The 23,473-nt window shown below is 44.1% G+C and overlaps 1 protein-coding gene across 7 annotated transcripts in view; it reads left to right on the top strand.

Annotated features, from left to right (window-relative positions):
* ITPRIP (inositol 1,4,5-trisphosphate receptor interacting protein) overlaps positions 1-23,473 on the top strand; it is a 40,721-nt gene that overhangs the window by 8,997 nt on the left and 8,251 nt on the right. Inside the window, exons 1-3 of one of the 7 annotated variants that reach the window (XM_063434140.1) lie at positions 15,727-15,857; positions 15,954-16,473; positions 16,542-17,286. The exons of 1 other annotated variant lie outside the window; for it this stretch is intronic. The gene's annotated coding sequence lies outside the window, so the exon portion shown is untranslated. Of the gene's footprint in view, positions 1-15,726; positions 16,474-16,541; positions 17,287-23,473 lie in introns of those variants that run through there. 5 more of the 7 variants (XM_063434138.1, XM_063434139.1, XM_063434141.1 and 2 more) reach the window with 5 other exon arrangements.

The following is a 23,473-nucleotide window of genomic DNA, read 5'->3' as shown; positions in this document are numbered from 1 at the left end:
ATCTCTTAGACCAAGTTCTTTTAACCCAGTTATTCGTAGAATGTTCCTTCTTCTCTTCCTTTTTCTTTCTCTTCGCTTATCTTTCTGCCAATGCCGCTGAGCCACTGAGCCTTTTTTTTCCTTTCCTTTGCTCTTTCTCTTCTCTTTACTTTTAAAACGTTCCAGATCTTCCTTCCCCCTTTAACTTGTCTTTTCTTTTCTCTTTCCCACTCCCTTATCCCTTCAGGTATATTGTGTTCGGCCTTTTAGCAAGGGATGCTGGTTGTAGGTGAGAAAAAAAAAGAGCTATCTACAAAGTCTTTCGGAAATCTTTCAACTTCTGCTCCTTCTCTTTCTTTTTCTTTTAATCTTTGAGCAATATAGCCAATCAATATAGCCAATATAGCCAATATAGCCAATCAATATAGCCAATATAGCCAATATAGCCAATCAATATAGCCAATATAGCCAATATAGCCAATCAATATAGCCAATATAGCCAATATAGCCAATCAATATAGCCAATATAGCCAATATAGCCAATCAATATAGCCAATATAGCCAATATAGCCAATATAGCCAATCAATATAGCCAATATAGCCAATATAGCCAATCAATATAGCCAATATAGCCAATATAGCCAATCAATATAGCCAATATAGCCAATATAGCCAATATAGCCAATATAGCCAATATAGCCAATATAGCCAATCAATATAGCCAATATAGCCAATATAGCCAATATAGCCAATATAGCCAATATAGCCAATCAATATAGCCAATATAGCCAATATAGCCAATATAGCCAATATAGCCAATCAATATAGCCAATATAGCCAATATAGCCAATCAATATAGCCAATATAGCCAATATAGCCAATCAATATAGCCAATATAGCCAATATAGCCAATCAATATAGCCAATATAGCCAATATAGCCAATATAGCCAATATAGCCAATATAGCCAATCAATATAGCCAATATAGCCAATATAGCCAATCAATATAGCCAATATAGCCAATATAGCCAATATAGCCAATATAGCCAATCAATATAGCCAATATAGCCAATATAGCCAATATAGCCAATATAGCCAATATAGCCAATCATTTACACCAGATAGGTGTTCATTTACTTCGGCTGAGAAAGTGGGGCTTGTTTTATATAGGAAAAAAAATCCCTCTCTTTCCCCTTTTTCTTTCTCTTCCTTTTTCCTCCTTTCCCTTTCCCTTTCCCTTTCCCCTTTTCCTTTTTTTTTTCTTTTTTTTTTCTTTTTTTTATAGATATCTTTCCAAGGGCTTCAGTGGACTGAATCTCTGTACCAGTAACATAGGTTGTGGGTCTTAATACCTATAGCAGAAATTTCTCCCTCCTTTCTTTTTTAAACAGCACAAATTTTCGTACAGGACCCCCCCTTTTTTGCCAGGTCTCCGTGCCCTCTATTTCATGACCCTGCCTCTCTGACTCACTTTTGTTTTCCTGATTATAATTAGGGGAAATCAGACCTTCAGAGCAGAATCTCCTCACATTCGGCGTTCTCGATATCTGCCGCCACGTCTCTAGGTCTCTAGGTCCTGCCCGACTCCATGCTCGACTGCGTAGAAATAGAGAGCTTTCCTGCAAAAAAAATCGCGCTCTGAGGCACTCCAGAACAGCAGGTACACTGTGAGATTTCAGTGCGGCTTCGGCTCTCCCACGGCAGTTCAGTCAGCGGTTCATTCCCTTAGGGCGTCAGCATCTCCACGAGGAAGGACGCGCGCTCCCGTGCAGCGCTTGCCGTCCTACGTCATCGCTCCTGACCTACCTTTTTTTTTTTAAGGGACACTACAAGCACCCAGATCACTTCTGCTCATTGAAGTGGTCTGGGTGTACTGTCTGTGGCCCTTTAACCCGGCAATGGTAATTATTGCAGTTTTTGAGAAACTGCAATAACTATATTAGAGGGTTAACTCCACCTCTAGTAGCTGCCTACAGTTATAATTTAAGTTTATATCGTCATATGCATATCTGTCTACAAAATACTACACTGTCTAACATGTCACTACTCAAAAACATTTTATAAATAAAAAAAAATAAAAACTGATTGGTGCTGATACATTGAGATTCTTACAATTTATTTAGAGAAACCAAAAATGTCAATTTTCTTGTCATCAATTCGCAGCAGGTGGGTCTGAGAAATAATTAGCAAGGACCTCATTCTAAAGAGAAAGAATAAAGAGTCCTGCACCCCTAAGTACATATCTATCCCTTTATTTGTGCACTCACACAGCGGCGGATATCCACCTCTCAATGGATAGGAGATCTCCGTCCAGACTTGGTTTTATTATTAACTGGAACAATCTGATTTCAAAGCAAAAAGAGAATAATAATCAGTATAATCAACTTACAATACTAGCAATGCAATCAATAAGTGAGAAGTTACAAAAATACAAAATATACTGGTATAGTATGTCTGGAAAATGTGGAGTGGATGACAGATAAATGTTGAAACTCACATAAGTCAGAGTCAATAAAATATTCCACTTGGCTCTGGTGGGTAGTGTTCTTGGACCTTTAATGATGTCCCTTCTTGACAATGTAGGGTCAGTGGTTCTTAACCCCTTAAGGACACATGACATGTGTGGCATGTCATGATTCCCTTTTATCCCAGAAGTTTGGTCCTTAAGGGGTTAAAGACATAGAGAACTTAATGGTGCACTATTGAGAATAACCCAGAGTAGGAATTAGCTGACATATGAAGACCACTCACAAGTAATTAGCAAAACTCTAGTATCTAACACAGTCGTGTCTTTAAAGGGGATACTTTCCCTACTTCAATTATCTTTCAGTAATGATTTCTAGATTTTACTGCTTTTAATAAGTGAAATCCATCGTTTTCACCTTTAAGTGATAAGATTTAGAACCATGTGTCTTTAATGTTTGGACGATATATTTGGTGTTTTGATTACATAATTTGGTTCGGTATATTTATGGATTTTATTCATAAATGTTAATCTTATGTTGCTTGTTTTATTCTATATTTCAGCTATATGCTATTTTAACTGCCATATCATTATTCTTTTGATAAAGATATCTTTTTGGAATTATCTGCAAAGGCAATATACACTTATCAGCCATAACAATAAAACCACCTGCCTTAAGGGACTCAGCTCCAACCTATGCTGGAATCAATGTGGAGAAAAAGGCACCTGTTTCCACTGCTGGTGATGCTGTCCAAAAACCAAACCACTATCGATGGGTATAACAACCTTACATCTTGGATCTTGAGGAGGTCTCTCCCGTTGGACCCATGAGCACAATTGCTTTCAAAACTCATCGACTCGTTGATGAGAAATTAAAATAACCTCGTAGCTAGCATAGCTTGGGGCGAAACCGACCTCGCCACGTGTCCTTGGAGGGGGCTGTTTGCCCGCCTCTTGCCTGCTGACTATGGCCCCTGGGAGATTTAGCCCTTTAAATACAGTATTTGGGCATATTGTATTTTATTATATGTTGCTACCATGTGGCTAATGGAGTTTTGCCTCTGTCCTTGGAGATACTTGGATTCCTTCCCAATTATCTCCAGGATAGAAGACTCTGTGGAACTGGTTTTGGACAGAAAAGCCATGCTTCATTTGGTCAAATAGGACTTTCCCTTAACTTTTTAACCCCTGAACTGATTGCCCTGATTTTTGAGTATGTGTATATTTTAAGCATGCTGAAAATGTATGTTTTATGTTTGTGGCATGTTTATTTTAGAAGTTATAAATATTGTGTAAAAACTGTATTCCTCTGCCTGTGATAATGAGATTACCTATTGTGTTCAGTAATCATATCACAGGCAGAGGGGAGGATTTTGTGTGGGAGTGTCTGTGTGTATTGTACAGATTGATTGGTTGTTCTGTAAAAACCTGTGGGCTGTACTATGTTTGTGGATTGGGAATAAAAGAGACTGTATGTGCCAGTACAGGCAGATTCTGCTTGACCCTCAAAACTACGTGTTGTCTCGTTATTGGGGGAATTGGATTGTATGTTCTAGTTCGGGAGATTGGTGCTTACAGTAGCTGTTGGTGCATCTGGAAAGGGGAATATCGCCTAAACGGTTTTTAACCTCTGGTGAGCAAATCAGTCCTTTACATAGCTCTAGCCACCCGCAGAGTGATTGGCAAATTGTGGGCCTCTCCGTAATTTCCCTCCACTTAAAATGATAGGCAAATTTTTTTCAAGAAAGCATAGATATGGACAAATTAACAGTAAAAACTTGAGACACCCCAAAGATATTCTACCCAATCTAGGACCCTTGGTTAGATGGAGACATCTCATTAACTTGGTAAAAATTACTTTATCAGAACACAAACTCATATATTACAACCTATATTAGGTGAACTATGAACACAGTGTGGCTTTCAAATCCACAGTATTTTCCTCTACACCCCACCCATTATTCTCTCGTCCCTGTCCTCCAGCAGGCGGCTAGATCACGGGTGATCATTCTTAGTAGAATTTTTCCCACACCACCCAGTAGCCCTACCCAACCTCTCTCCCGTTATCCTATTATTTCTCCACTTGTAGTCAGCAAATTTAAAGAAAGGAACCACATTTAGATTCCAAAATCACAACCGGATAGGACAAAGGCATATTTACTTATAGAGAACTGCACAGGCATAATTTGTAAGCTCAAACTACCTGACAGAGCGGAACAGATTATATGCCCTAAACATATAGCTCTATCAAATATGTACAGACGTACATCTGGATCAGCAATCTTTTTACCCCTATCGATTTGGGACACTAGTTTTGGCTACTAGAACCCAAACTGACCTAAATTACCCGGTTATCCCAACAATCTGCCCCAGGCCCTTCGAAGGGATGCAACCGGTACCGAGCACGCAGCCCAGGTGACCTCAGCATCAACGTTTGTTGAAACCCGACAGATTTGCAGCTACTTTGACTATCACGGGACTATTCTTTTCTATAGAACAGATTTAACACGCCATACAAAAGAGTACCTGGCTTCATTACCACAGGGGCAGACTTAACATGGACTTCAATCACATTAGGATGCACAACCAGAGGTGAGGTCCAACCATTGTCAATTATCTCCTATTTACCTCCTATTTGGTGTGGACTGTATATACATCTTTTTACTTTCGTTTTTTCTTTCTGCTTTTTTTACTTTTTTGCAATATTTTCTTTGATTTTTAGTTTTTTGTTTCCTTTCTTTCATTTTTGTCCATGTTTTCCTTTTTTCCCCTTTTTTTCCAATACATTAAGGCAGGGCTTGACAAATTTGCTTTCAATCAAGGAGCCAGCTAAAACAATTGCGAGCCAGTTATATTCAGTGTCAAAAATACAATTCGTAAGGGGACCCTATAGTCACCAGAAACACTACAGCTTAATTTAGTGACTTTGGTGTCTATAACCTGTCCCTGTAGGCTTTTCAATGTAAGCTCTGCTTTTTCAGAGAAAAGGCAGTGTTTACATTGCTGCCTAGTAACACCTCTATTGGCAGTCACTCCAACAGCCACTAAAGTGTCTCCTATCTCAGTGCTGCACAATATGCAGCACCTACATTCAGTGTGGAGACGGTGCTTAACGTTCCCCATAGAGATGCATTGCTTAAATGCTTCACTGTGAGGAGATGTTGATTGGTAATTGATCATCTCAGTAATGGAGGCGGGCCAGCTGTGGCGAGACTGGCACGGCATTGGAAAACAGGTGAGTAAAAAAATTGCCCCCCCCCCCGAGAGCCAATGCTCTCTCTGCAGGGTCGTCATGGACCAGAGGCAAGATCAGAGATCTCCCGGCATGGAGAGAGGAGGGAGAGGGGACCTGGGAGCTCAGCCTGCAGCTCCACCGGGTCTCCTCTCGCGAGCACGGAGAATTGCCTCGGTTACCATGGCACCGCTCCGTTCTCGTGAGTGTGAACGCTAGCCTCAGGAGCTGCAGGCTAGAGTTCACTCCCCACTAGAACCGCCAGGGATTCACCACGGGGACCACCAGGGATTGGTAATAAAATCCCCCTCCCTAGGTAAGAAGGGAGGGGGATATAAATAATATTTCTTTAATTAAAAAAAAAAACATTTGTTTTGCTCTGCCCCCTCCTTCAACTACACACACACTGCCCCCACTACACTGGCCCCATACACACACAGTGCTCCCACAGCACCCCACGTATACACACTGCACTCCCATGCACACACTACACCCCTTCACACAAACACACACTGCCCCTCCTACACACAGTGCTCCCACTGCACCCCCATACACACACTGTCCCACATACACTGCCTCCCGTTCCCACCCTGCATCCCTCACACTCTCAGTGCCTCCCAAACACACACACACACATTACTAGAGGCCCTATCTCCTACTACAGCCCCTATCCTGGCAGACCCCAGGTAAATTGTCAAACTGTTCTTACGGCACTCCTGGCACCATAAGCACTACAGAGAACTGTAGCGGTTATTGTGCCTGGATTGTTTCTTTAAATAATCTATGAGTGCCCCTCCCGAGATAAGACTCTGGATCCGCCAGTGCGCTGGTTACTCGAAAATACACTCAGAAACAAGTAAAACAATCCAAGGATCTCCCACCAACCTCCCAGCAACTGGACGACACTCAGCTCTGGGGGTTTAACTTAATTTTATTGTCACATGCATGGCTTTTATGCTATCTCCCATGCAAGGGGTTTCACATGCAGAAAATGCAGGGGTTTCAATCCCAAGATCCCTTGTGCCTGAGAGATAATTGCATGAGTAAACTCCTCTAATTTAATTATCTCTCAAGCACAAAAAATCCACAAATATCCTGTACCCCAAAAGACCCCCAACCATAACTGGGAACCCCACATTGCCCGATAGCCCCGATCTGAGTGACCAACATATCCAAGAATCACTCAGATCGGTTTGGTAGAACGGGAATGCCATTGTGTGGAAGTTTTGACCGGCCAGCCGTGAGACGCTAGCCGACATAGTTTCAGTGAAATATGTGTCCTGGCCGTTCTCTGTTGGGGCTCCCGTGGGAAAACCATACAAGGGAGTCTCTTGCTTTCAAGGTACAAATGCTCCCCCTGTTCGGTAGTTTATATCTCCCGAACGCTGTAGGTGGTCGGGAACAGGAACAGTCGACAGTTTACCAGTGTTCTCACGAGTGCCTAGCCGAAAAGAGTTCTAGGCACTCAATGACAAAGTACCGCTGCCCTCGTTCGGGAGACAAGATGGCTGCCATTCTCTCAGCCACGTGTTCGGTTATCCGAAATGGCGGCCACCCAATATAAGCACTCATTAATTGTTTCTCTTGCGGTGTTGCACTTAAGTGGTTGGTGATAATATTCTAATGGGACACAGGGGTGGTCCTTGTTCAGGAGACCAATGGATTAAATTCGTATGAAGTCTCCCGAACAGCCAAAGAGGAACCACATGAAATAACAAGGATAAAAACATAGTACTGTAATAGGGGGGGTGTACGGACAGCCAATATAGGGAATAAGAAGTAGCTTGCAAATGTCCATTCCGCTACAGTATTTATTGGTTAATAATTATCAACTCTTAGCTTGTATCCCTTATTTCACAAGGGAAGGATTAGATCCCACACAATCTTGTCACTTGTACCAACAGAATCAGGGCATCCTGATTAAGATGGATTGGATATCCTACCCTTGGTAAATGAAAAACGCCCATGTATAACCAGTACAGAATTCGTATAATTTTTAAAATTTGACACCATATTGTGACTAATTAGATGGAATATATTGCTGGAAAAGCAGACTACCTTTGAATTTCATTAGGGACTTGTCAATTGAAATGTTTTGTTCTGGGACATAATTTGTCAGGATACAGGACAGGCCTTCAGGATACATGACAGGCCTCCATATTCAGACCTTCAGGATATAGGACAGGCCTCCATATTCAGACCTTCAGGATATAGGACAGGCCTCCGTTTTCAGGCCTTCAGGATACAGGACAGGCCTCGGTTTTCAGGCCTTCAGGATACAGGACAGGCCTCCGTTTTCAGGCCTTCAGGATACAGGACAGGCTTCCATAATCAGGCATTCAGGATACAGGACAGGCCTCCATATTCAGGCCTTCAGGATACAGGACAGGCCTCCGTTTTCATGCCTTCAGGATACAGGACAGGCCTCCGTTTTCAGGCCTTCAGGATACAGGACAGGCCTCCATATTCAGGCATTCAGGATACAGGACAGGCCTCCGTATTCAGGCATTCAGGATACAGGACAGGCCTCCATATTCAGGCCTCAGGATACAGGACAGGCTTCCATATTCCGGTATTCAGGATGCAGGACAGGCCTTCAGGATACAGGACAGGCCTCCGTATTCAGACCTTCAGGATACAGGACAGGCCTCCCTATTCAGGCATTCAGGATACAGGACAGGCCTCCATATTCAGGCCTCAGGATACAGGATAGGCCTCCGTATTCAGGCCTCAGAATACAGGACAGGCTTCCATATTCCGGTATTCAGGATGCAGCACAGGCCTTCAGGATACAGGTTAGGCCTCCATATTCAGACCTTCAGGATACAGGACAGGATTCCGTATTCAGGCCTTCAGGATACAAGATAGGCCTCCGTATTCAGGCCTTAAGGACAAAGGACAGGCTTCCGTATTCAGACCTTCAGGATACAGGACAGGCTTCCGTATTCAGGCCTTCAGGATACCGGACAGGCCTCTGTATTCAGGCCTTCAGGATACAGGACAGGCCTCCATATTCAGGCCTTCAGGATATAGGAGAGGCCTCCATATTCAGGCCTTCAGTATACCGGAGAGGCATTTGCTTGTGATGATCTTGCCCTTCTATTGAGTGACAAGATCTAGGACAGTGTATTAGGAGTGAGACAGTAGAACCAGAGGACAGAAAGTGCTGAATAGGTGTCTCAGTGCCTAGATAAAATGTTACTGACGTATAAAAGTATAAATATTTATATATATATATATATATATATATATATATATAATACTGAAAGTGGAGGCATAGCCTCTCTGTATCAGTGGCAGTTCCTTGTTCCTTCATCCCAGTCAAGGTATTTACTAAGGTGAATAACATAGAGTAAGAAAATAACACATGCTTAGCTACGCTGTGCTTCTGTGTTGTGGAAAATGTGCTACTTAATGATGCCTCTGGTGCCCAGGTGTACTGTACACACGCATGTGTGGAGTGTTTGAAGAAGGATGAGAACTGTATGGGGACTGCCTGAGTGTGTATGTGTGTGTTGGTTAAGAGTTGTATGTGGAAAGTACACACACATGTCCATATGTACGTACTGTAAGCAGTTACTAAATCTTTGTCTCATAAAGTAAGTAAATGAAAGTAATATGTAAAGGATTTATTTTTATTTTACGTTGGCACAACCAGTACCTAAGGTTACTTCTGTCAGTACAGATATTTCTTGATAACATTAGGCCAAGGTCCAGCGAACCGCAAAGAATATTTGGATAGTAAGACATTCTGATGGCCATTAGAACGGTCCTGTTTAATCTGAATACCTCGAGTGTAATTACAAAGTTGCACAGTAGGTGGTGCTGTAATACCACAATAGTATACTTTGTAGCTTTCATTTCTACCAGAACCTTTTCTGCTTCAAAGCTTTCACTGTTACTGTAACAATGTGCGCATTTTGCAAGCTCTCTTCGTCCTTACCAGCAGGCTGTTTAATTGAATACCTAAAAGACTCCTACATGTACTGTATATGGATGTATCTGGGACTTTTCTTTTTGATCTGTAACAATACATCATTCCATCACCCAAGCATTTGTATGGCTGTTACTAAAGGAAAATGCTCCATAATGTAGGTGGCCGGCAGCCACCTTGCCCCTAGCCTCAGGGGGGTCAGACAGCTGGGTTACTGTACGCCACTGCCTCTCACTGCATTCTGGGTATTTACTGCTGGTAGCTGCTTATATTTGGGCCTAGAGAGAATCGCACAGAAATAGCAACAAGCTACAGGATATTTATAGAGTTTTGGCCGATCAGGAAGTGTAGGAGGGAACCGTCGTATGCAAGGGAAATGTGAGGACTCCACCTAGGTGTCATGGGGCCCCTAGAATGTCTGGAATGTTCATTCTGAGAGAACATCCATAACACTAGTGGTGGTTAGTCTAATAGATGGCTGAGCATGATGGGAAATGTAGTTAATAAATTTGCAGTGCTGTGGCCACCCGTCACTGCCTCCAATATCCCACCTCGATTATAATATATATATATATATATATATATATATATATATATAGGAGCATAGAAAAGTACAAGCCAAAAGATACCAAGTTCATTGACAGTGAAAACCAACACAGTGAGGATACTAATTCTATGCAAATGGAGATAAATACATCCAAAGGTATGGACTTTCTCCAGAATATTCCACTATTCACACACTATATAAAATATTTAATAAACCCCTTGGACGCACTAGCCAAAGCAAACCACTGATACAATCAGAGCTGGATTACGGTAGCCCAGAGCCATCGGCAGGGTACCAGATTAGGGCCCTCTTCAAGAGCCATGGGCTCTGATTCTGTGAGGTTGTGGTGGCTCGGTGTTGTGCAAGTGAGAGTGTGTGGAGCAGGATGAAAGCTGTATGGGGATAGCCTGAGTGTGTATGTGTGTGCAGGTTGAGAGTTGTATGTGGTGGTTGAAGTGTGTGTGTGTGTGTGTGTGTATGTTCTACACCCTGATCACTTTCCCTGGTGGTCTTGTGGAATGTGAGCTGGATTTCTAGTGGTCCTGTTGAGTTTGAGCTGGATCCCTGGTGGTCCTGTGAAGTTTGAGCTGGGTCCCTGGTGATCCTGTGGAGTGTGAGCTGCATCCCTGGTGGTCCTGTAGAATGTGATCTGCATCCCTAGTGGTCCTGTAGAGTGTGAGCTGGATCCCTGGTGGTCCTGTGGAATGTGAGCTGAATCTCTGACGGTCCTGTGGAGTGTGAGCTGGATCCCTGGTGGTCCTGTGGAATGTGAGCTGAATCTCTGACGGTCCTGTGGAGTGTGAGCTGCATCCCTGGTGGTCCTGTGGAGTGTGAGCTGAATCCATGGTGGTCCTGTGGAATGTGGGCTGGATTTCTAGTGGTCCTGTGGAATGTGAGTAGGATCCCTGGTGGTCCTGTGAAATGTGAGCTGCATTTCTAGTGGTCCTGTGGAGTGTTAGCTGGATTCATGGTGATCATGTGGAGTGTGAGTTGGATCTTTGGTGGTCCTGTGAAGTATGAACTGGCTCCCTGGTGGTCTGGTGGAGTGTGATATGGATCCAAGGTGGTCATGTGGAGTGTGGGCTGGATCCCTGGTGGTCCTGTGGAGTGTGAGCTGTATTCCTGGTGGGACAGCTACATGATCTTCACCAATATCGGTTGCAGGTTACTTTAAGAGTGCCCTTATGGTTCCAGCACTCTGAGTCATCAAGAAGTGCCAGGACACGTGAAGGGACCCTTCAAGTGATCTGTACCTCATGTTAGTACAGACCACAATGCTCCCTCTGTGAAGTGAGAGAGTGCAGTACCATGCACTTGCCAGCTGGAGAAGGACCCACTGAGAGAGGAGCTACGGGCCCCTTTCTGAACCCGCACCCTCGGCAGCTGCCTTGGTCGCCTAATGGGTAATCCAGTTCTCAATGCAATCAGCAAAGCACTAGCTTAACGGGAGATAAGATATATATAGATACATTTTGCATGAATCCTTTTTTTTTTTTGCAAGAAAAATAATTTCCCCGGGGTATTTGTGGAAACACGTTCTTGGTGTCATTGCGGAATACCTCCTATTCTATCCAGAATCTAGGAGAGCTTCACTGTTCCTAGTATTATTTTAGACAGCATTCTCTGAAATCGACACTTGATGTCCTGTTCAGCAGGACTCGCCACTCGCCATTGGAAAGTCAAAATGTATCCCTGGCACGTAGATGTTCACCCCTGGACAGTGTCACATGAATCCTGCAGGCTTGCAGTGGCAACTTGCAAGTAGCTTTTAAGGCCTGGCTATCCGTGTAGGAATTGAAATGTTAAGATCTGATGTAGAATATGTAGATTTTCATACTTTGCACCAGACCTAAGCAATGTCACACACTGTCTATATATGGCCAGTCTGTCACATTCCCAGCATTGTTTTGTGATTAGCTAAACATTCCAAGTCCTGCCTGTTACTCTATGGTGTGTTTAGTACATCAGTCATTATAGGGACACTCTAGGCATCCAGACCACTTCTCATCCATGGTGTGATCTGGAGGCAGTGTCCCTGTTGGTTTAACCCTTCAATATAACACATTGCAGTATGGTAGAAACCACACTGTTTACATTGCAGGGTTAAACATACCTCTTGTGGCTGTCTACCTGACAACTGCTAGAGACTCGGTTCTTCAATCAAGTGCTTCTCATAGAGAGAATTTGATTGGATGAGTGCAGCATCTTCCACAAGAACGTGAAAGGGTGAGCGGGCAGATGCAGCGTTGTCTTGGCGCTGTAAACAAATTAGCTAAACTTTATTACCAGCAAAGGGGCATGGACAGTGGTCACAGAAATTGAAGGGAACTTATAGTCCCCCCCAAAAATGTTATTATATTTGTAACTATAGGTTCGCTCTAAAGATTACTACAAGCAACAAAACCACTGCAGCCTGTTGTTGTGGTTATGGTGCATGAACTGCTCTCCCAGAGTAGTGTGGTAGAGCTTCTGGCAACAGGGAAGGCATCAGAGGGACCCTAAAATAGGGACTTTCTGTCAGGTTACTTGTGGACACTGGGTCCTATTCTGACATCGTTTCAGCGCTGTCCCATCTCATAATGACGTTGTGATTCATTCCAGTGTCAATGTTATTGCAGGAAGATGATCTCCCACGTCCTTTTATACTAAAACACCCTTGCATTATTATCAAGGGACAGCCTCGTCCACGTACCCTTTGGTCAATAGTGTTTCATGTCTACCTGTCATGGTTCTTGTTACCCTGGAGTGAATTCTATTACCTTGTGCTGATTCTATTGGTTCTGACCCGGCTCTGTTTGACTATTCTAATTCCTGGTACCCTATGACTTCGGATTGCCTTATCATTGTGTCTCTTTTCTGTACTCTTAGACCTTGGTCTGTTGAAGGTGTGTTTTTACCCTCGTGTGCCTCTCGTTAATGGGACACTATAGTGTTAAGAATATAAAACTGTATCTCTATCACTAAGATGGCCCTCTACCCCTCTTACTCACATCATCCCCCCGGGGTTAACGCTTACCCGATTCCAGCTCCAAAGCCTCTTGGTGCTGGCTCTGACTCTGGCGTCATTAGTGCCGAGGGGGAATCTAATGCACATGGCAGTGAACACTGTGTGCATTAGGCCTTAAACATAGTAAAGCATCGGCTCAATGCTTTTCCATGGGGTTTTTCAAGACGCTGGACGTCCTTATGCAAAGTGTGAGAACGTCTAGCGTTGTTTCACTGAGTTAAACTTCATGAAAAAGCAGGAGGTTCCTCTAGTGTAGTGGCTGTCTGGTACACACCCAATAGAGCTAATCTTAACCCTGCAATATAAACATTGCACTTTCTTTAAAACTGCAGGGTTAAGGTGGACAGGGACACTGCACTCAGACCACGTCAATGAGATGATGTGATATGGGTGACCATAGTGTCCCTTTATGCTCAGCCACCCTAAAAAACTGGTATTAGATACCTATCCTTCAAACTGTTTGGTTGGGGTTTTTTTTCCTTCTTTTGGATCAACAGCAAAACACAGATGTGAGAAAGGCTGAACTTTATGGGCACATGTCTCTTTTCAGCCTGTGTAACTATGTAACTACGTAACTATCCTCTTTTGGGGTTCTGTTACGTTTCCTATTAGCTGTGTTTTTTTGGATACTGAATCTTGACGTTGTCCCACCGAAATCAGGACAGTTGGGGAGGGGTTAAAAATGGTTTGACTGCTTACTCTGGTAGGAAGCCATGGCAAGCCTGGCACCACAACCACTACAGTGGTTTTACGACTACCATAAGATATTAGAGAGGACTTCCCTTTTTGCCCCTCTACTCTTTCTTCTCTGTTGTGATTTGTTGCTGTTTATTGATTTGTACATTCAAGGAATTGAGGGAACTTTTGAGGGAACTTTCGGAGGATGAAGCCATATTGCCATTGCATAGTTAAAAACCAAAGAAAAAAAAGTTACCTGCGCTCTCTCCTTAATCCCTATGTATATTTAGACAAATGGAGGTCATTTAGTTGCTCCAATGGCCATTGGAGGGATGCCCGCCTGCCAACGTCAAGGCAGACCCCCCTAAGCGGGTCCTACACTGACCCTTCAGCCTGCTTCCTTGAGCTTCTGGCAAAGATATCTCCACTGAGACAGAGGGGTATTTTTTATGTACACCCCTATATACTTATTAACCCTTAATAGTGAACACATGGGATGGGCGGCAGCATTGTATCCTAGCTTTGTGATACAAATAGTGAATATAAATACAAAAAGAGAAGTCCTGCGCTTACTCCCATCACTCCTGGGCGGCAGCAACGACCATCAGCTCCAATACATATAGTAAAAACCAAAGGAAAAAAGTTACCTGTGCTCTCTCCTTAATCCCTATGTAAATTTAAACAAATGGAGGTCATGTAGTTACTCCAATGGCCATTGGAGGGAATGCCCACCTGCCAATGGAGTAACTAAATGACCACCATTTTGTCTAAATAAACATAGGGATTAAGGAGAGAGGGCAGGTAACTTTTTTTTCTTTGGTTTATAACTATATATTGAGGCTGATGTGTACTGCGGTCATTGATGCCGCCCAGGAGTGATGGGAGTGAGCGCAGGACTTATCTTTTTGTATTTATATTGCCATTGCAGTTTGCAGATTTTCATAATCGATTTACAGATACTGTTATGACGTCACTTTCGCTCGACAATGGAAGACTAGGGGGCTTTCAACGCACCCCGATAAGGTGCCAGCAGGTTTTATGTGACTCCACAGTGTATCCACAGTATATCCAATATCCACAGTTTTGTGCCCATCATTGCCTATCAGGATTGTGTGAATTGCAGTCCTATAACTGAGAGCCCTTTATCGAGCTGCACTTTGAGAATGTCTCTCCTTTCAGTTCGTTTTAGGCCCAGCTGCACCCGGAGGTTTGTATGGCTGTGACAAGACTCAGTTTGCAGAACAAAAGATGCTCTGATTCTGCTCTGCTGATTAATAAATGAGGCTCTGTGTCTTTAAAGATCCGGCTGTATAGGGCCGGTTAACCATTGAGGGCCCAGGGTTTAGGATCATGGAGCTGTTTATTTGGTGTTTACACAAAGCCTATGATTGTGAGTCCCCTCTCTGTAGAAATGCAGATGTTGTAAGCACCGCTGGCCAGTTAAGGAGGACATTTTCTGGCAGGGAGCACACATTGAATTATTCTTCTCTGGACGTCTGGGGGCCCAGTGCTAACGGGGTGCAGTGGAAGAAACACTTTGTAATCCTATTAGTCTGACATTTTGTAAAATTAATTGGTTCAGGATTAACCCCTGAGCTGCTGCACAGTCTTGGCTGAATATGAAGGTATTGGGTATTAGTTCTGGCATGCAGCACGGTCCTCTGCAGACCACCTTAAGGCAGCACTCACTGCTATCCTCTCTAGACCACCTTAAGGCAGCACTCACTGCTATCCTCTCTGGACCACCTTAAGGCAGGACTCAATGCTATCCTCTCCAGACCACCTTAAGGCAGCATTCACTGCTATCCTCTCCAGACCACCTTAAGGCAGAACTCTGAAAGTTTTCAACATGTATTCAGCTCTGATGACATCCAGGAAACGAGAGAGCAAGCAGAGAGAGGAAACTGTTACAGCAGGAGGAGTAATGTCCCGGCCTTTTCTAAACAGATCACAGCTTCTCCTACAGCACGAGTAGCGCAGCATCCCAGGTACCCCACCAGGAGCAGAGCGTCCCAGGTACCCCACCAGGAGCAGAGCATTCCAGGTATCCTGACACCACCAGGAGGAGAGCATCCCAGGTATCCTGACACCACCAAGAGCAGAGCATCCCAGGTATCCTGACACCACCAGGAGCAGAGCATCCCAGGTATCCTGACACCGCCAGGAGCAGAGAATCCCAGGTATCCTGACACCACCAGGAGGAGAGCATCCGAAGTACCCCACCAGGAGCAGAGCATCCCAAGTACCCCACCAGGAGCAGAGCATCCCAGGTATCCTGACACCACCAGGAGCAGAGCATCCCAGGTATCCTGACACCGCCAGGAGCAGAGCATCCCAGGTATCCTGACACCACCAGGAGCAGAGAATCCCAGGTATCCTGACACCGCCAGGAGCAGAGAATCCCAGGTATCCTGACACCACCAGGAGCAGAGAATCCCAGGTATCCTGACACCGCCAGGAGCAGAGAATCCCAGGTATCCTGACACCGCCAGGAGCAGAGAATCCCAGGTATCCTGACACCACCAGGAGGAGAGCATCCGAAGTACCCCACCAGGAGCAGAGCATCCCAAGTACCCCACCAGGAGCAGAGCATCCCAGGTATCCTGACACCACCAGGAGCAGAGCATCCCAGGTATCCTGACACCACCAGTAGCAGAGAATACCAGGTATCCTGAAACCAACAGGAGCAGAGAATCCCAGGTATCCTGACACCACCAGGAGCAGAGAATCCCAGGTATCCTGACACCACCAGGAGCAGAGAATCCCAGGTACCCCACCGGGAGCAGAGCATCCCACGTACCTTGACACCACAAGGAGCAGAGCATCCCACATACACTGACACCACCAGGAGCAGAGCATCCCAGGTACCCCACCAGGAGCAGAGCATCCCACGTACCTTGACACGACAAGGAGCAGAGCATCCCACATACACTGACACCACCAGGAGCAGAGCATCCCAGGTACCTCAACACCACCAGGAGCAGAGCATCCCAGGTACCCCGACAACACTGGGAGCAGAGTATCTTAGGTTCCCAGATTCCACCAGGAGCAGAGCTTTCCATTTGCCCCGACACCACTGGGAGCAGAACATTAAAGGTACCCCGACATCACAATGCGCAGAGAACTTCAGGTTCAGTGAATCCACCAGGTGCAGAGCTTTCCAGGTACTCTGACACCACCAGGAGCAGAGCTTTCCAGGTACTCTGACACCACCAGGAGCAGAGCTTTCCAGGTACCCCAACACTACCAGGAGCAGAGCTTTTCAGGTATCCTGGCAGCAGGAGGAGCAGAGTATTCCGACCTCTCCTATATCCTTACAGCAGGAGGAGCAGAGCTTTGAAGCTTACACAGCGCAAAGTGGAGGATCCTGGTTCAGTAAGAGAAGCAGAGTATCTGAAGATTGGCTTGATGCAGGAAGTAGAGAAAGGATTAAAACACAGGAGAAGTGAGTGGGGGTTAATTTTCAGTACAGATTAAATGAATGGTTTAATTCTCAGTCTGTTCGGGAGAAATAAGTGCGTTTAGGTTTCCATGCTTGAGAAGTGAGTGGGTTTAGGTTTCCATGGAGGAGAAGTGAGTGGCTTTAGGTTTCCATGGAGGAGAAGTGAGTGGCTTTAGGTTTCCATGGAGGAGAAGTGAGTGGGTTTAGGTTGCTATGAAGGAGAAGTGAGTGGCTTTAGGTTGCTATGAAGGAGAAGTGAGTGGCTTTAGGTTTCCATGGAGGAGAAGTGAGTGGCTTTAGGTTTCCATGGAGGAGAAGTGAGTGGGGTTAGGTTGCTATGAAGGAGAAGTGAGTGAGTTTAGGTTTACATGGAGGAGAAATTAGTCGGTTTAGATTTCCATGGAGAATTGATTGGGTTTAGGTTTCCATGGAGGAGAAGTGAGTGGGTTTAGGTTTCCATGCAGGAGAAATTAGTCGGTTTAGATTTCCATGGAGAATTGATTGGGTTTAGGTTTCCATGGAGGAGAAGTGAGTGGGTTTAGGTTTCCATGCAGGAGAAATTAGTCGGTTTAGATTTCCATGGAGAATTGATTGGGTTTAGGTTTTCATGCAGGAGAAATGAGTGGGTTTAGGTTTCCATTATTATTATTATTATTATTGCCATTTATATAGCGCCAACAGATTCAGTAGCGCTTTACAATATTATGAGAGGGGATTTAACTATAAATAGGACAATTACAAATAAATAAACTTACGGGAACAAAAGGTTGAAGAGGACCTTGCTCAATCGAGCTTACATTCTATAGGAGGTGGGGTGTAAAACACATTAGGACAGGAATTTGCAATCAAATAAGGTGGGCTGCCCTTTAGGAGAAGCAAGAGACAGGTATGTGAGGTAGGGGTTAGTCTTGGAGGCCATCAGCTTTCCTAAAGAGATGGGTTTTAAGGCACTTCTTAAAAGATGCAAGACTAGGGGAGAGTCTGATGGTGGTAGGCAGGCTATTCCATAGGAAGGGAGCTGCCCGCGAGAAGCCCTGCAAGCGCGAGTTGGCCGTACGGGTGCGGACAACGGACAGGAGGTGGTCACGGCCAGAGCGGAAAGACCGATAAGTGACATACCTACGGATCTGTGAGGAGATATAAGAGGGGCTAGAGTTGTTCAGTGCTTTATAGGTGTGAGTTAGCACCTTGAATTAAATGTCTTGTTAGCCTTGTGGCTAACAGACATGCTGGGCTGCCGGCGGGCTGCTGGGCGGTCGGGCGGCGCTGGTGGGCGACTGGCGAGGGAGCACTTCCTCTGAGCTGTCTGCTCAGCTCCCTTGCGCGCCGCAGAGTGAGGCTGGGAGCCGGAATATGACGTCATATTCCGGCTCCCAGCCTCACTCTGCGGCGCGCGAGGGAGCTGAGCAGACAGCTCAGAGGAAGTGCTCCCTCGCCAGTTGCCCGCCCGCCAGCCAGTGCCACTCGCCCAGCAGCCACTGGACCACCAGGGAGGAAGAGACACCCCCCTAGCAGGGCTTCCTCCTTTTTTCTGTTATCCTCTCAATTGGACCTATAGTCCGAATTTTTTTCTTTGCCTTCTGCTTTATAGTGGGTTATTCCCCACATAGAGGATAATAAGTGGTTTTTTTTCTAGAACTATCCAATTTATCCCTCTATAGGTAGGGATTGATTGATTGGATTCTTTCCTTTATTTTTTCCTTTCACTCCTATATCTGGGACTGGCTGGGGAGCCGAGCATGGTATCACGGTCATCACTTAGCTTCTCCATCTTTGATGGAATCCACCTATGTCATGGTGGTGGAATAAAGGTTGTGCACTTACTGTAGGTGAGGGAGCTAAGGATCATCTGGACCCCGTACCAATAAATGACAATATATGGGTCCCGCACTGCTCAGTGACTCAGGGAGAATTTATTGGTGGATAATGTGCAATGTTTCAAACGTTTATTTTGGTTTTCATGCTTTGCGGAATGAATTGGTCACTGACTGCCAAGCTAGGTCCCGGGGAGATGGCACAGCTAAGCAGACAAGTGCACATTTATGAGTGTGGGTATTGATGCTTGTGATTGGTTGTGTCTGTGTGTGTGGGAGTGGTTATGAGTTAGGAGAATCTTACCTCATCATGAGATCCAGGTCAGCAAGAGCTTCTGCTTTTGTCCTGGGCCTGTACATTTTCTGCCTGAGGGCATGGAGTCTATTCTTCTGGCCCTGAGAGCTAAAGCTGCCCTGGATGGTGGCCGGCACCTTCACAAGCAATTTGCTCACTTTCAGCCGGTTTGGCTGTCGGTGTGGTTGTCCCCCCGTGGCCCCCACTGCTTGCATTATTAATGCAATAAGAGCAAGCATGACATTGGTCTTATTTAAAATGGGCTCATAATTACTTTGAATCAAACTCAAAAAAAGAGTGACTACCAGAAAACAGAATTATTTTAGCAATTCTTCTTCATATAATGTTTTCTTGTTAGTGTTCTTTTTTATTACTACTTGCCTTAGTGTCATTATCTGTAAGCAGACATGGGAAACGTTACCAGAACAAATGGCTGTTACTCCACCCCATCACACACAGCTTTAATAAATTCACATCATCTTAACCCTTTCATTGTTAGTATTGAGAAAGCTTCCAATAGAATAATTGATACATTGTCACTAGGTTTCCTAATGTCAGAGCTGTCTCTTCACCCAGAGTAAGAAACGTAGAGAATGCAGTAATGCAAGCTCTCTCAATATGTAGTGCTGTCCGAGGGATCTGACTCAGCCAGGATACTGTGGTAGCCACATGTAACTTTCGCAATATAAAGAGACACTCCAAATGCCATGACAGCATGAAAACTTGTCAGGCAACATGATTTCCAACAGTCCGCTTGACCATCTGATTAAATAAATATACAATGGGGGCCGGACATGCCGTTGTCCAAATCTCCTCCAATATGCCCATTGTCAACACCCCCTCACTGAGTAGCTAGGGTACCCAACATCCACCCAGCAACCGCACACTTAAAATAAGTAAACCCGACCCCAATAATAGTGGTGGAGGGGCGCAATAAAACTGATACTGGATATGTTTTTTTTTTTTTTTGCCTTTTTTAGGGGCTGAAATTAAAGGGACACTATAGTCACCAGAACAACTACAGCTTATTGAATTTGTTCTGGTGAGTAGAATCATTACCTTCAGGCTTTTTGCTGTAAACACTGTCTTTTCAGAGAAAATGCAGTGTTTACATTACAGCCTAGTGATAACTTCACTGGCCACTCCTCAGGTGGCTGTTAGAGATCCTTCCTGGGTCATGGCTGCCTAAAATGCATCCAAACATTCAGTATCTCCTCCTTCTGCATGCAGACACTGAACTTTCCTCATGGAGATTCATTGATTCAATTCATCTCTGTGAGGAGATGCTGGTTGACCAGGGCTGTGTTTGAATCATGCTGGCTCTGACCCTGATCTGCCTCTTTCTCAGTCTCAGCCAATCCTATGGGGAAGCATTGTGATTGGATCAGGCTACCACTTCTGATGATGTCAGCAGACTGCTTGTTTTCTTTTAGGCAAACAGCATGCAGATCTTCAGCTTCTGTCTTGAATACAGTAAGATGTTGCTATATTCATGGAGGCCTGAGGGGCCTGGGGTGGCTATATGGTGGTTTTAACCCTATAGGGTCAGGAATACATGTTTGTGTTCCTGACCCTATAGTGATCCTTTAAAATTTACAGAAAAGATGACTTCAGAAAGTATAATTTTTTTTTAACATGTATTAGTTTTAATGCACACCCACATTAGGGTGTGGAAGGCAGTTAGTGTTTATTTTAAGAAGGGGTGGCAAGGTGATTAGGGACCAGGGTTAAATAATGGCAATTTGGGGGCAGAGGTGGACAATAACATGTCTATACCCCCCAAGTGTATAATAGAAGCACTTAGGTCGGGATTTGAACTCAGTGGATATCTGGACCTATTAGAGGCTTGTTAGGAGCCTAAATTGCAAACTCATCCTGCCCCTGGTCATACCCCCACACAGAAAGAGCTCCTCGCTGAGACCGGGGTCATTCTATATAGCTGGTCTCATTGCACAGTCACATCTACCAACACCTTCTCCTTCCAGGAAGGTATCGCCCCTTCTGCCCACTCCTCCGTCTCACACATATACCCAGCCCAAGGTGGAGCAACTCTGGGGAAGATGGAGGCCAACAGTTACTATACTAGCTGACAGTCAGAAGGGCAGAGTTTATATGGTCCCAGCAATGGTGACTACTGTCACATGGTAAACATACAGAAAGCCAAATCTTCCACTCAAAAATCACTCTGTACTCCAAAAGCAGCTAATTCAATACATCCTATAGGATAAATACACCTACATGGATTATACTGAAACCCTAAATCACATATTAAACCATATCAAAGAGCAATACAAATACCGGCCAGGCACATCTTAAAAAACATAAAATGATTATTTATTATAATTAAGGGGTATGTGTCATTCTAATAAACACATAAAACAAAGCTGAAAACTTATATAGAGATACATCTGGCATAGCACAGAATCTCCATTGAATACATTCAGGGTTATTCAATAAAGTGAAAAATTCTCACTTTCGTAATTAACCCCTTTTTGTATACACTTTCTTGATCTCCTGCTAAGGCCAATCAAAGAACCTTTTCTGCCGGCATAGAGTATGGTAATAACAATAGAGTAAGGAGCACAACCATCAATAATAATAATAAAACAATATTTATTAAGTTGGTATACTCTATAAGAATATCACATAACATAAGGATCCAAAATATAGGATCATGCTATATACAGCAATGATCAGAAAAATACTAAATATATAAGTATAAACGCCAAAAGCGTCTTTTATGAATAACAGAGTCTCAATATACAGAAATAGAGAAATAAAATACCAGTCTAATTCAACCCCACAAACACAGATATAAATATACAAAAATATATAGCAATTAGCATACCAGACCTAGTGAGAAGCAAGGACAGAGTCAGTCACCAAAACACCCCCAACGTTTCAGCAAAAATGTCTTTATCAAGGGAGCAAAATAGAGTATACCTAGACCTATAGGAATAAAAGAAAGCGCTCATAGGGGATTAACATAAAAACACAGATTTTGTATTTGTATTTGTTTATCAAGGGAGCACCTTATGTGAGTGAGCACCCCATATCGTATCTTCATAGAGCTCCACTTGGGAGCTTGCGTATATTTTATATTGACTGTGCCTACCTTATTTAATTTTGGCATAGAGTATGGTGACAACTGATCTGAATGCACAGTAGACCTGTGAGTGGCCAGCATTGGCCGTCAGTCAGTAAAAGCGGTGACTAGTTTGGAAACCAGTGACTAATCAGTAGCCACTAGTGGCTGGTGTTAATAGCGACAGCTTGAGGCAACTACTTAGCGACAAGGTTAGAAATGAGTCCTTAATCTGCCGTCTCTGTAGAGTTGATAGCCAGTGCCTGACAAATGAGAAGTGATTGCCCATTGCACCATATGATGACCCTCTGAGTCTTTATGTAATATTTAGATGTTTAGCTCTCCTGACAGGTAGAGCTGCTTTCTTAATAATTAGCTGTATTTTTGCCCAATTCTGTAGAAAAGTTTGGCAGCATTCTTCGTTTTACTACAAAAAGGCAAGGTTTGTAGTGAGTGCATGAAAGGATTAGTGCTCTGATTAATTATATTCGTTATATGCATTTAATCCACCCACCACGAGGCTGGTAGCAATTAAAGACGCGTATATATCTGCCTTTAACGTGTTTTCAGTTTATGAAGTATGGTGGCGAAGGAGTTAATTTCAGGGTGGAGGTTTGCAGAGTTTAGCATTGGCTGTGCCAGGTATAAAGGGATCAGCATGTCACTTTGTTATGGGCCGAGGTAAGAGCCGCACCCCACTAATTGCAGCACAGGGAGGAAATGTATGGAGAACGAATTCTCCTGGGGAACATTTCGCTCCTTAGATCAGGTAAGTCTGTCTCATCTAATATTATTCAGGAACTGCTAATGTTTCATTAAGATTAATTTAATGTAATGTTATAGGTATTGATTCTAGAATCCCCAAATTACTGGAGATCTGATGGAAACGTGCTCGAATGTATCTTCTATTCTAACATTTTGCTGTTAGAAAACATTCTTCACGAAAGAACTTTCTGAGCAGTAACTTTCCGGGGTTAAAAGAGGCAGACAGCTGGG

The sequence above is a fragment of the Pelobates fuscus genome, chromosome 10 (genome assembly GCF_036172605.1).
Source record: "Pelobates fuscus isolate aPelFus1 chromosome 10, aPelFus1.pri, whole genome shotgun sequence".
In the NCBI taxonomy this organism is placed as follows: domain Eukaryota; kingdom Metazoa; phylum Chordata; class Amphibia; order Anura; family Pelobatidae; genus Pelobates; species Pelobates fuscus.
Note: the sequence above shows the minus strand (reverse complement) of the source record. Positions and strands in the feature narration are given on the sequence as shown.